We start from the raw sequence: 13,560 nt of genomic DNA on the forward strand, positions 1-13,560 counted from the left end.
TTGGTTTTTTGAAACTGGCCCTTATGGTGGAACCTGAGGAAAAAATAGTTTTCTTCCATAACCTGAAAATAACATGAACATGAATATTAATTAGTCCCCACATTATACAGATATAATCAATTACTATCAAGTAACGAGTGAAATATAAAAATTAAATAACAAACAATCAGGAATAAGTTACAACAAACAACAAGTAGCAAATAACAAGTGAACTGATCATCAAATTTTACAAGCAATCAGGAATAAGTTACAAGTAGTGGTACAAAGTTTTTCATAATTAAAAGCAACAGATGAACATAAAAAACAGAAATAAAGAAGTCAGCATGTCCATTCATTCGTCATGATCATCATCATGATCTTCTTCCTCTTCACCGGATGACACATTTTCATTCGGGATGTCATCCCTATGCCAAGTCACATCATCAGTTTGTTTCTGAAATGGGTATTCAAGTTCAGTATCATGCATGGTAGGTCCGCAAAGATCTTCAAGCATATCATCAGTTTCCTCGTCTATTCCATTGTGCTCTTTCGGTAGTTTCTTAACAACAAACCACAAGTTCTTTTCGGTACAATCTTGAATGTAGAATACCTGTTGTACTTGTGTAGCTAGTACAAATGGATCATCCTTTTGACATAATTTACTGAAATTGACACGTGTGAGCCCAAAGCAGTCCTTATCCTTTTGATACCAAATGCACCTAAACAAAACAACTGTAAATGCACCCCAATAATCTACTTCAATAATCTCTTCAATTGCTCCGTAGTAAATAACATCCCCAACTGTGGATTTTGATCCTTCGAACTCGCAAAACTGGTGGTTAGAGCTGTCAAGATGACAACGCTATTTTGTGTAGTACAGTTGGTATCCCTTTTCCTGGTGTGAAATCTGAATCCATTTATGACATATCCACTAAATTTTTTCGCTGCTCGTTGAGGCCCCCTTGCCAAATTTGATAATTACAATGTATTTTCAGTTCTTTTCTCAACCTTAGCCTTTAACCAGTTATGAAATTCTAGAGTATGTGTTCTTTCTTTTTTGTATTTCTTTGTCTTTGCTTCATTATCATATAAAATACGATGTTCCCTACAATTTGTACACCAAAATGAAATTAAAATTACCATCTATATTCCTAGTTTAAACTACTATATTAACTTGAACATATAAAGGGAATAAAAACGTACTCGATAAGCTTCTCAATCTCGACATTTCCACTGTTGAATAGTATGTACCGATGAGCATTTATCCAAACATGTTCCGCAAAGTAGACAGACTTTCCATCTTTGTTTCTCCTCGAACCAATGGGGTATCCAACATTTATGTTCTTCTCAACCTCTGTTTTTCTACTATTAGTTAGAAATCTGGAATAAAATGTCACGCATTCTTCTGCCAGGTACCCTTCTGCTATAGACCCTTCTGGTTTACTTCTATTTCGGATATATGACTTCAATTTACCTAGATATCTCTCAATACCAAACATCCATCTTAGATGCACCGGTCCCCCAAATTCCACTTCCTTACATAAGTGGACTGGAAGGTGAACCATGATGTCAAAAAATGCAGGCGGGAAGTTAATTTCTAATTGGCAGAGTATTTCAATAACTTCCTCCTACAACCTATGAACTTCTTCCAGCTCCAACACTTTTCCGCATATCCCCCGGAAAAATGCAAGGGCATCTTAGTTCAGATCCTGTGGCAAAATTATCGAAAGCATTTTGTATAAAATCTGTCACCCCATTACTATAGGCCTCACTGTACTTTGGAAGTGAAACCCAAGTCATATTGATTGTTCACAAACCTATTTTCTACACAAAGAAAGAAACAAAAGACATACATCATAAATTATATAATCATAATTATAAAATCTCATTTATAAAATGAGATTTTATCAATACAAGCCTAACCATTCCTAATTAAAATTCATATTGAAAGATCTCATAGTTATAAACTAAATCAAAAAATAAACAAACAAAGTTATAATCGATGACAACATAGTCAGTACTCATACAATAATCACAAAACAAAATCCCTAATTAAAATTATACACAACCGATTAAACAAAACAACTAAAACAAAAAAATAGAACATGCACAATCGATTAAAATGTATTTTGAGGATAAGAAACAAGATTGAACATAGAAAACATAATCAATTAAGATTTGAAAGAAGAACAATCACATGGTATTTTGTAATCAAACTTATAATCGATTTAGGGAAAAAGATTTGAAGAAAGGATCTGTGTTTTACCTTTTTGGAGCTTCAAACTTCTACGAGCTGTGTTTCTCCTCAGATTCTCCTCAGATTCTCCTCTCTTTGAGCTGTGTTTATGAGCTTTGTTCTTCTTCCAGTTGTGTTTACTTTGTCTGAAAATATAATGTCCAACTGTTTTGTTCTTCTACGAGCCTCTTTTGTTTTTCTTTTTTTTTTATTTTATTTTGGGAAGCCCGGAAGTCTTTTAGTAAAATCCCGCCCAACAATGTTTCAGAAGCCCGCCATTTATTTGGCTAATTTTTTTAATGTACTGCAACGCCTAACAACTCTTGTTACAATAGATAGCTAATTGTTAACCTTTTTCTTTTTTTGCACTTCAATTGCAATAATTTTAAAAGTCCTTGCAATATATATACAATGGTCTACCAATTGCAACATCATTTCTCAAATTTTTAGAAATGTGGTTGCCATAGCCATTCTATGGTGTAGTGATCTATCCACCTTGTGATATTTTGGACCATTTGCTCCTAAATTGTGAGATTAAGGGTCATTAATTAAGCCAAATTCAAACTATTTAAATACTTAATCTCGCCGTCGTTGTCTCTAATTCCGAGGTGGCTCGCCGGAGGGCCCCTTCCTAGTTTTGTTATTATTTCTTCTTCAATAAAATCGATTTTAATTTCAAAAGTTTGGAAAATTTAGTTATATTCTTCATCTTGGCTTTCAGATCTACTACTATTAAGAACTCGATTTTTTCAATAAAAAGAGTTTGGGACTCAAAATCTGAGGTCTAACGTCGTATCAAATTATGGCGGAAATTCGATGTTAGGCCTCATTAACTCTACATTCGTATGATATTGTCCTCTCTGAGTCCAACCCGCACAAATTTATTTTTGAATTCACTCCCAAAAGTCCTCATACTAATGGAATTATCTAGCTTGCTTATATACTAGAAATCTGCCCTCTCCTCCCATGGATGATGTAAGACAACTCCCAACAATCTCCCCCTTCATATATCGGGATTGACCCCTGTCGAATCTGCTGCTGATTGTGTGATCCGGCTCCCTCTTGACCTATATTTGAAATTTATCTGGTTATCTGCCTCCCTTAGGCCCATACTGGAAGGCCCGTATGCCTCTTGCTTAAACTCATCCTGAGGTCTACCGCTTCCTAAGTCCATTCTAGAAGCTCATTTGAGATTGTTATATATTGTTATAACCTGAAACTCTGATATCACTTGTTAGGCTTGTTAAACAAACTTTAACTCCATATTGTTATGATACTGTTCGCTCTGGGCCGAGCCCAACGGATTTATTTTTAGGCACATCTCAAAAGCCCTCATTTTAGTGTAGTTATCTGGTTGCTTTATATAATAGAAATCAGCCCCTCCCTCAGATGATGTGGGACAACTCCCAACATCCGAGATCTTTGATTTTTAGGACTTTCGTATCACTCTATGTGAGTTTATTGTTTATATTATTAGTTGTATCGCTTTATGCGAGTGCACTTATGTTTGATGTATTGAAAATGAGTAAATGATCTCTGATCTAGATGTCCTGCATTAACAACATTTCGGCATCCGATATGTAGATAGCCGGGATGCGCCTGGGAGGGTGATTAAAATCATATGTGCTCACTTCTCATAAAAAAATGTTTGTTGACACATGAGGCCTTTGTTACCTCTAAACTCAGTTTTTGCAACTGAGTCATCTGAACATTACACTAGCTATCCACATAATTACTATGAGGGTCAGTTGTGAAATTACTGTTTTCATGAGAGATTGAGATATAGGCTTATTTATACATTATCCAAGTTCCAATTTCGATCCCTCCAAAAATATACATTTATATTATTATTTATATTTATAAAGTTATAATTAATCTCCTAAGTTTGAATTACGTTTTTATATTATCATTTATACAGATACAATTAAGTATAGACTATTTTACTCTATTTGATAATTCAAAACAAAATTTTCAAAATAAGGTTATAATTCTATGCTAATTAATTTTAAAATTTATGTACATATATTAAATGTTATTAAAAAGGTAAAAACATAAAATATTAATGAAGACATGTGACCGGTCGTAAGACTGTAAGCTGATATCTATAATCTATAATAAACTATAATAACCAGAATGATATATAATTTGGTATGCCCTTTTTTGGTGTGGTTTGGTTATCTTTTCAATTATGACCGTTGAATCTTCTTAATCAAATAATAGGGACCGTTAGATCAAAATATTAAAAGAATACAATACCCAAATTCCAAGGTTCAAATCTTGCCAATAACAAATATTTACATTATTATTTATACATTATCCAAGTTCTCAAGTTCGAATCTTGCCAACAACCCTTCCAACAACAAATATTTATACTATTATTTTATTTGTAAATACAAATAAACTTTTAAGTTCGAATTTCACCAATAACAATAATTTATATTATTATTTATAAATTTATTGATAAACGTATACTATTTTACTCTATTTGATCATTCAAATTAAAATATTTGTAATAAGGTTACAATTTTACGTAAATTAATTTTAATATTTTATTACTTGAATAATTTTTTTAAAAATGATAAACAGTAGTAAATAAAAAATATTAATGAAGACCGTTCATCTCTCAGGTAAACTAGTACATATACTCGAGCAACAATATCTTCGCACTAAATTGGGATTTCAAAATTTTTATCTTAAGGGGATAAGGATGAATTAGCTCTTGCAGTCTCTATTTTGAATTGCTGTTAAAAATTGTTGTGATGTTAGAAAAAGTGTTGGTGAAAAAAGTGCCATTGTTAAAATCAGATGACTATTTGGTAATGTTGTTAGGAATCAAGCGTAAATCCCGACGATAAGCAAATTGCATTGCATAATTATGTTAAGACAAACTGTAGCCTTCAACGACTAGCCATTCTAGGGATAGCCATTGAAAGAGTTTCCCATCAACTGATAAGGTTTTCATAACACTTTTCTATGAGATTATCTGTTATAGATAACAGTACTATTATTCATTCAGAAGTCATATTGACTCAATGGATAATTTAGAATAGCGTGGCTAATTATAAATATTCGATGCCACGTAATTCTGATTAAATGAAAGTGAGCGACCAACTGCTACATGAAGATACATCATCAATGGCTAACTGCACCAACCCACCAACGGTTAATGAAGTGACTGTCAACGACTAAGAGAATTCACATAGCCGGTGATAGCGAATTGACATTAGTCAAGTCCTGAGTCTGACACAATACATGGGTGATGAGAATCTCAGTAAAGAAAATGGAAGGTAAGACAAACTTTGCATGCGATCTTGGATTTTGAATGAGAAGAATTTCATTTCCATGCATGACAAATTGGATGGATATTCAAAGAAATATATCAAGATACAATCTAACCTCATTTGTCAAGTCTCACAGGAAAGAGAATGAAGAACCAATCTTGCTGGACCTCGAAGACTGTGTCATGTATTATCTAGCAAACATTGTAACTTGATGATTGTAAACTAAGTAGAAGCAGAAGTTTTACTTTAGAAAAAAGGTTTTACATTTTCAGAGAGCAAGAGAGAGAGAGAGATCTTTCTGTGGGTGAAATACTGTAAACTGTAGCTGTGAGATTACTTTGTAATCGTAACATATTATTTCTTCAATAAAAAAACCTCATGTGGCAAGTCAAAAAATAAACCACCTGATAATTTTAAATTTCTGTGTTCAGATTTTATCTCCTAAGTACAGATTAATGTGAAAATTTTAATTTGTATTCAACCCCCCTTTTATAAATTAACCTAAGTTGATTGTTAGTGGATAACAATTGGTATCAGAGCACGCCATCAACAAACAGGAGGTCTAAAGATCCTGAAGCTGATCCAATCAACCATCGTTAAGAAGGAGGCAGAAGCCCAGATTCCAAAATTGAACAAAGAATTTCTCAATCTATCTCTTATGGATAAAAATGATGATTCAGAGACAACCTTAGGAAGCAGTTGTTAGGGCGAAAACACGCGCTAAAATTCACGCAAGTATACGCGTTCGCAAGTAGTATAAGATATAAATCAGATTCGTTCCCACAGAGACTTGTTTAGTTTAAGTTCAATTTATGCACCTATGCAACAATGTATGGTTATCGCTCAATTCTAAGACAAACAACAAATTGGGTTTTGATTAACTAAGAGATTATACTAAATAGCATTAACTAAGAGAATTGAGGTTGAATTACTTATATGAGACAAACATGGGGTTCTAACTTTATTAAATACTTCATTCAAAGTCATTGTTCTTAACCTTAGCATGCGATGGTGATGAAAACTAATCAGATAAATCGAAACTAGTAAACGCTAACTGTCGTTGTACGAATACCCTACTACCAGACATCCACAAAAGAGATAGAAGCTAAATAGACACCAATTATGTTGAGACCCTATATGTATATATAATTTGACAACATAAAGGGCAAGTAAGATGGTTAAAATTACCTACGAATCATGCATAACAAATATACATGAACCTATGCTAGCATGGCAAGTTCTAAAACTCTATATTCACTTTCACTTCAATAGAGATTAACACGCTATCTTATATGTTAGCTATGCACATAAGACGAATAAGCACAATACTAGGATATCAATCAATCACCACACACCAAAATATTGGAATAAATTAACTATATAAATCCATAAGTAAATCCGTTACAACCCCACGATAATGATTATTTCGTAACCGAACTAATCGTCACTATGGGTTCCAATGAAAGCATGATAATAAATAATATAAGAGTACTAAGGTTCAAGAACAAAGCGAAAACAAGCATCCAAGTATCAACTATATTAAAGAAAATAAAAGCCTTCTTCTCCGTAACCTTCTCGTGCTCTCTAGGTCGTCTTATTGATCTCCCCTCGCTTCTTGTTGTTAAAAACATCTTTTTATTGATATGCGCTGTTTTGGCAAAAAGTTAGCGCTAGCGCGCTGGTTTTGGGGGCGGCCGCGCCTAACTTCTGGACTTTTCTGCAGTTTCTTCTTTTGGCCGTATCTTGAGTTCTACTCGTCATAATTAGGTGTATCAACTACCCACACGAAGCTAACGAGATTATATACAACTTTTGGCCTTGACTTCATATTCTTGGATCTTTTCAGCATATTTCCTTGAAAATCTCCTTTCTTTATTTAACTGATTCCTGAAATGCAATAACGCAAAAACACATAAAAAATACCAACAAATTGAGTCCAAAATACCAACTTAAGCTTGTAATTAAGTGTTTCAAGTGGATATAAAATCCACTCATCAAACCCCCAAACTTGAATCGATGTTTGTACTCAAGAATAAACAAACTCTAAACTACAAAACAAATCTAATACATGAATACAACTACATTAATGCAACTAAATGATAATGCAGTCGATCCCCTTAGAATAACCATAACCAATTGAATAAGACGATGCCTCTAAGAATGTAATGACTCAAAACAGAGCTCGAATAAATCCCACAAACCAAATCACAAAATAGAAATGTGTGATGTGTGCGAATGCTCAATATAGATACTCTTGATACTAAATCAATAATCATAACTTATCTATCATCAAAACAATCACCAATTTATAACTAGAATAAACGTTAAACGTATAATAACTCACAACACCTCCTTTCTACTAGAGTTATACAAGGATTCATGCTATTATTGAACACATAACAACATGCTTATTTGACCGTGCAATGAATGAGGTCCCAAAAGACGTATACAATAATACTCATGTAGCGAGCGTTAGGTTAGCGGATCCCAGACTATAAAAGCCTTAGGTCACTAGGCACAAAGTCCCCTAGAACTTAATAACTCGAGTATCAAAGAGCTCACTCTTGATCAATTATGCATAAACACATAATTTTTTCTCTTTTTTTTCTCTTTTTTTTTTCTTTTTTTTTCAATTTCTGAATGAGTGCGTTTCGCTCCATCTCATTCAACCCTAGACTACTCATAAATTATGAGCCGGCTACTAGCCATTTGACGCCTAGCCTTATTCACAATAAGCAATGAAATCCAAGTTTTTCTCCAGTTTAAAAATCAGTGTTTTTACGTCATTACGAGAATAACAAAAATTCTAAATATAACCAAGTGATTAAATCTCAACAACAAACAAGTATGACCATGATCTAGATAAAAAACAATCATAAAAGACTTATGAATTTTTTTTCTAGGCATGCAAATAAATTTATTAAGACTTAAACATCCCTCTATTCGATATCACTACACTCAAATTAACATCAACCAATCAATCAGAAATAACTCAACCTAAGGGATCATGTTATATGCATGCAAATACAACTACATGGACTCACATAATAACACGAACAAAAATGCAAACAAATATGTCCTAAATGAACAATCATGAAAAAATATGAATGAACTACAACAAAACATGTAATATGAATCTATATTAATCTATATTGACACACACAAACTAATCCTTACATTATCACCCCCAAACTTAAAATTTTTAATTTCCTTATTGAAGGCAATAATAAGGATTTCAGACATACCTAGTCGTTAGAAAGATCACCCTCTTCGGGTGGAGGATCAGGTGGCCAAACAACATCGACACCAGTGTCTCGGGAAACAGTACCGATAGTGTGTGTCAAATCCGCAGTAAAATGACGGTGAATGTCGTGCATGGCCTCCGTTGATAAGTGGATTTTATATCCACTTGGAACGCTTTATTACAAGCTTAAATTGCTGTTTTGGACTCAAGTTGTTGGTATTTTGATGTGTTTTCGTGTTATTGCATTTCAGCTATCAGTTAAATGAAGAAAGGAGCTTTCAAAGGAAATATGATAAAAAGTGATCATATTTGGAAGCCAAGGCCATTGTCAAGTTGTAGAGAATCTCGTTAGCTTCGCGTGGGCAGTTGAATCGCCTAATTTTGTCGAGTAGAACTCAAGCTATGGCCAAAATAAGATTCATCAGAATTTTCCAGAAGCCGCCCACGCGGCCGCGTCAGAAATGCACGCGATCGCATGCCGACACACGGCCGCATCAGACCCGCACGCGACCGCCTACTGATGCGCGGCTGATTTCGATGATTTCGCTGAAAAAGCCTTTTTGAGTGGAATTTGATAATTTTAAGGGTACAGGTCCACTAGGGGCTTATATATACTTAAAAAAAGGGTTTTCATCATCCAGGAAGATTGGGAGATCAAGGAGAAGACCTAGAAGCACAAAACAACTCCGAAAAAGAAGATCTTGTTTTCTACTTGTGATTCTTTGAAAATAGTTGTAACTTTGGATGCTCGTTTTCATTCTTGTTGAACCTAGACTTTTTTATTTGTACTTTGATTATTATTCAGTTTATTAAGACCTTATTTTATACCATGCTTTCATTGGAACCCATGATGACGATGAGTTCAATTATGGGCTAATCATTATCATGGGATTCTAGCAGATTTACTTATGGATTTCAATAATTAATTTGTTTCGATATCTTGGTGTGTGGTTATTGATTGATATCCTAGTATTGGTTGTGCTTATTCATCTTATGTGCGTAGCTAACATATAAGATAGCGTATTAATCTCTATTGAAGCGACAATGAATACAGAGGTTTAAAACTTGCCATGCTAGCATAGGTTCATGTATTTGTTATGCATGATTCGTAGGTAATTTTAATCATCTTACTTGCCCTATATAATCATGATAGATAACTTGCGCATTAAACCGTTATATTTTCAATTCTTATAGACATATAAGGACTAAGCATAATTGGTGTCTATTCAACTTCTATCTCTTTTGTGGATGCTTGGTAGTAGGGTATTCGTACAATGAAAGTTGGCGTTTACTAGTTCCTGGTTATCTGATTAGTGTCATCACCATTACATGCTAAGGTTAAGAACAATAAGGCTATTGAATGAAGTATTTAATGAAGTTAGAATCCCATGTTTGTTATATTTAGTAATTCAACCTCAATTCTTTTAGTTAATGTTATTTAGTATAATCTCTTAGTTTAATAAAAACCCAATTTGTTATTTGTCTTAGTATTGAGCGATAACCATACATTGTTGCATAGGTGCATTAATTGAACTTAACCTAAACCAGTCTCTGTAGGAACAAATCTGATTTATATTTTATACTACCTGCGAACGCGTATACTTGCGTGAATTTTAGCGCGTATTTTCACCCTAACAAGTTTTTGGTGGCGCTGCCGGGGACTTGGTGTTAATTTTTAGTTTCTGTGCTTGTCATCAGTGGTCGTTAAAGTTCACTGACTCGGATTCTTTTACTTTCACGATTTATTTATTTATTTTTCAGGTACTCATTACAATGGGAGATCCAGTAGTACGAACGAAAGCCTTGATGGATTTTTCTCAACCCAAGATCAATGACATTCAATCTAGTATTGTCAGGCCAGCTATCACAGCTAATACCTTGAGATCAAGCCTGACATAATTCAATGGGTGCAGAATTGAATCCAGTTTGGGGGTTCTTCTTCAACGGAAGATCCCAATATGCACATTAGGGATTTCATTGAAATCTGTGACACCTTCAAGTTCAACGGTGTTTCTGAAGATGCTGTGAAGCTGAGACTATTCCCATTCTCTCTGAGGGACAAGGCTAAGAGCTGGTTACACTCTCTACCAGCTGGTTCGATTACTACTTGGGAAGATCTTTCTCAAAAGTTTCTCATAAAATTCTTTCCTATGGCAAAGACAGATACAATCAGAAACGCTATTACTCAATTTGCGCAGCAATCGGAAGAATCTCTATGTGAAGCTTGGGATCGCTACAAGGAGATGCTTATGAAGTGTCCTCATCATGGAATGCCTGATTGGATGATCATCAACTATTTTTATAATGGTTTGGGAGCACAGTCCAGACCCATGCTCGATGCAGCATCAGGTAAAGCCTTATGGGCGAAGAGCTATGAGGAAGCTTATGATCTAATTGAACTAATGGCTGCTAATGAATATCAGTATCCAGCCCAGAGATTGCCACAGAGCAAGGTAGAAGGAGTTCTTGAGGTGGATACAACTATGGCTATCACTGCTCAACTAAAGGAATTGTCTATGAAGATCGATTTTCTGGCTAACTTGGGTGTTAATCAGATAACCAGTGTTTGTGAGCTATGTGCAGGTTCACATATGACGGAGCAATGCGCTATATCTAGTGACTCAGCTTAGTTTGTGAGCAACTTTTAGAGGACGCAACAACCAGTTCCAGACACTTATCGTCCTGACAAATGGAATCATCCTAACTTCAGCTGGAGCAACAATCAGAATGCGATGCAACAGCCATTCCAGCAGTTTGGAAATAAGTTATTCAACCCTCCTGGTTTTCAGCAACAAATTACACCAAAACAACAAACTCTTGGTGCATGTATATATTCGAATGACAAATCTGAATTGGAGGAGTTGCATCATATGTGCAAAAACCAGGCTCTTATATGCCGAAGCCAGGCTGTTTCTATCAAGACTCTGGAGAACCAAATAGGGCAAATTGCTAAAGCCTTATTGAATCGACCACCAGGAACGCTTCATAGTGATACAGAAACAAATCCATGCAAGAGGGAAGTTGAAAAACAAGTTAACGCCATCACCTTAAGGCCTGGAAAGGTCGCAAGCCCCCAAATTCAGCAAGACGAAGAGCCTGAAAAATCTCGAGTTTCAGAAAATACAGTTGTGGCTGAAGAAGAAGTGCAGAAGGAAGAAGATATGGAACCAAGGAAGAATACTGTGGAACATACTCCTCCTGAGGGTAATACAGGGGAGAAACAGATCTATCCTCCACCTCCTTTTCCTAAGAGGCTGCAGAAGTAAAAGCTGGAAAAGCAGTTTGAGAAGTTTTTGGAGGTGTTCAAGAAACTTCATATCAACATACCTTTCGCTGAAGCTCTTGAACAGATGCCTAGCTATGCAAGGTTTATGAAAGGTATTCTCTCTCGGAAAGTGAAGCTCGATGATTTAGAGACCGTTGCTCTAACGGAGGAATGTAGTGCTGTGCTGCAACAAAAGTTGCCTCCGAAGCTTAAAGATCCTGGAAGCTTCACTATTCCTTGCACCATCGAAAACTTGTCGTTCAACAAGTGTTTATGTGATTTAGGAGCTAGTATCAATCTGAGGCCCTTATCTATCTTTAAGAAGCTTGGTGTGCCTGATCTGAAACCAACATACATGTCATTGCAACTACCTGACCGTTCAATCGCTTATCCATGAGGTATAGTGGAGGATGTCTTGGTCAAGGTGGATAAACTCATCTTCCCTACTGACTTTGTAATTCTTCACTTTGAGGAGGATAAGAAGATTCCCATTATCTTGGGGAGACCATTCTTAGCTACTGGCCGAACTATGATTGATGTACAAAAAAGAGAGCTTACGATGAAGGTTCATGATCAGAAGGTCACTTTTAATGTGTTCAAGGAAATAAAGTTACCCACAGCTAAAGAGGAGTGCTTTAAAGTAGAGTGAGTAGACTCTGTCGTGAATTCGGAACTTGAGCAATTGCCAAAGTCAGAGACCTTAGAGAGATCCTTAATGGGAAAATCAGTTATTGATGATAAGGAAGGAGTAGAGCAACTGCAGGTTTTGAATGCACTTCTGTGGAAGAGGAAGTTGGATATGCCATTCGATTCTCTTGGGTTAGCAGAGCTAAAAATTTCTCAAGAGCGTCTCGAGCCGTCTATTGAAGATGTTTCCACACTTGAGCTTCACCCACTACTAGATCACTTGAGTTATGCATTCTTAGGTACACCATATGATAAGGGCTTGGGATATATCTTTGATGATGTAGAGGGTAGCCGAACGAACCCTCCAATGCCTACAGAGGGTTCTTCTCATGTGCAGCAGGTAGTTGATAGGAATGGTGTTGGTGATGAGCAGTACAGGCGAGTAATTAGGCGTATGGAGGCTATGCATGACATTCACCATCATTTTGCTGCATATTTGACACAGGCTTTGGGCACTATTTTCCGAGCCATTGGTGTCGAGGTTGATTGGCCACCTGATCCTCCACCCGAGGAGGGTGATCTTTCCGAAGACTAGGTATGCCTGAAATCCTTATTATTACCTTCAATGAGGACATTGAAAATTTTAAGTTTGGGGGTGATAATGTAAGGATTAGTAGTGTGTGTCCATATAGATTCTAATAGATTCATATTACATGTTTAGTTTTAGTTCATTCATATTTTTGCATGATTGTTCATTTAGGATATATTTGTTTGTTTTTATGTGATTTCATATAGTTACATTTGTATGCATATTTAGCATGATCCCTTAAGATGAACTATGATATTTGATAAGTTGATGTTGATTTGAGTGTGGTGATGATGAATAGAGGGATGTTTAAGTCCTAATTAATTGATTTGCATGCCAGAA

General features: G+C 35.4%; 1 non-coding gene across 1 annotated transcript; it reads right to left on the minus strand.

The window, feature by feature from the left end:
• Positions 1-10,905: 10,905 nt before the first annotated feature.
• On the minus strand, positions 10,906-11,012 carry LOC141682090 (small nucleolar RNA R71). Its single transcript, XR_012559493.1, has one exon. It is a non-coding gene; the product is annotated as a small nucleolar RNA R71 (small nucleolar RNA).
• Between the last annotated feature and the right edge of the window lie 2,548 nt (positions 11,013-13,560).

The sequence above is a fragment of the Apium graveolens genome, chromosome 8, assembly GCF_009905375.1.
Source record: "Apium graveolens cultivar Ventura chromosome 8, ASM990537v1, whole genome shotgun sequence".
Classification (NCBI taxonomy): domain Eukaryota; kingdom Viridiplantae; phylum Streptophyta; class Magnoliopsida; order Apiales; family Apiaceae; genus Apium; species Apium graveolens.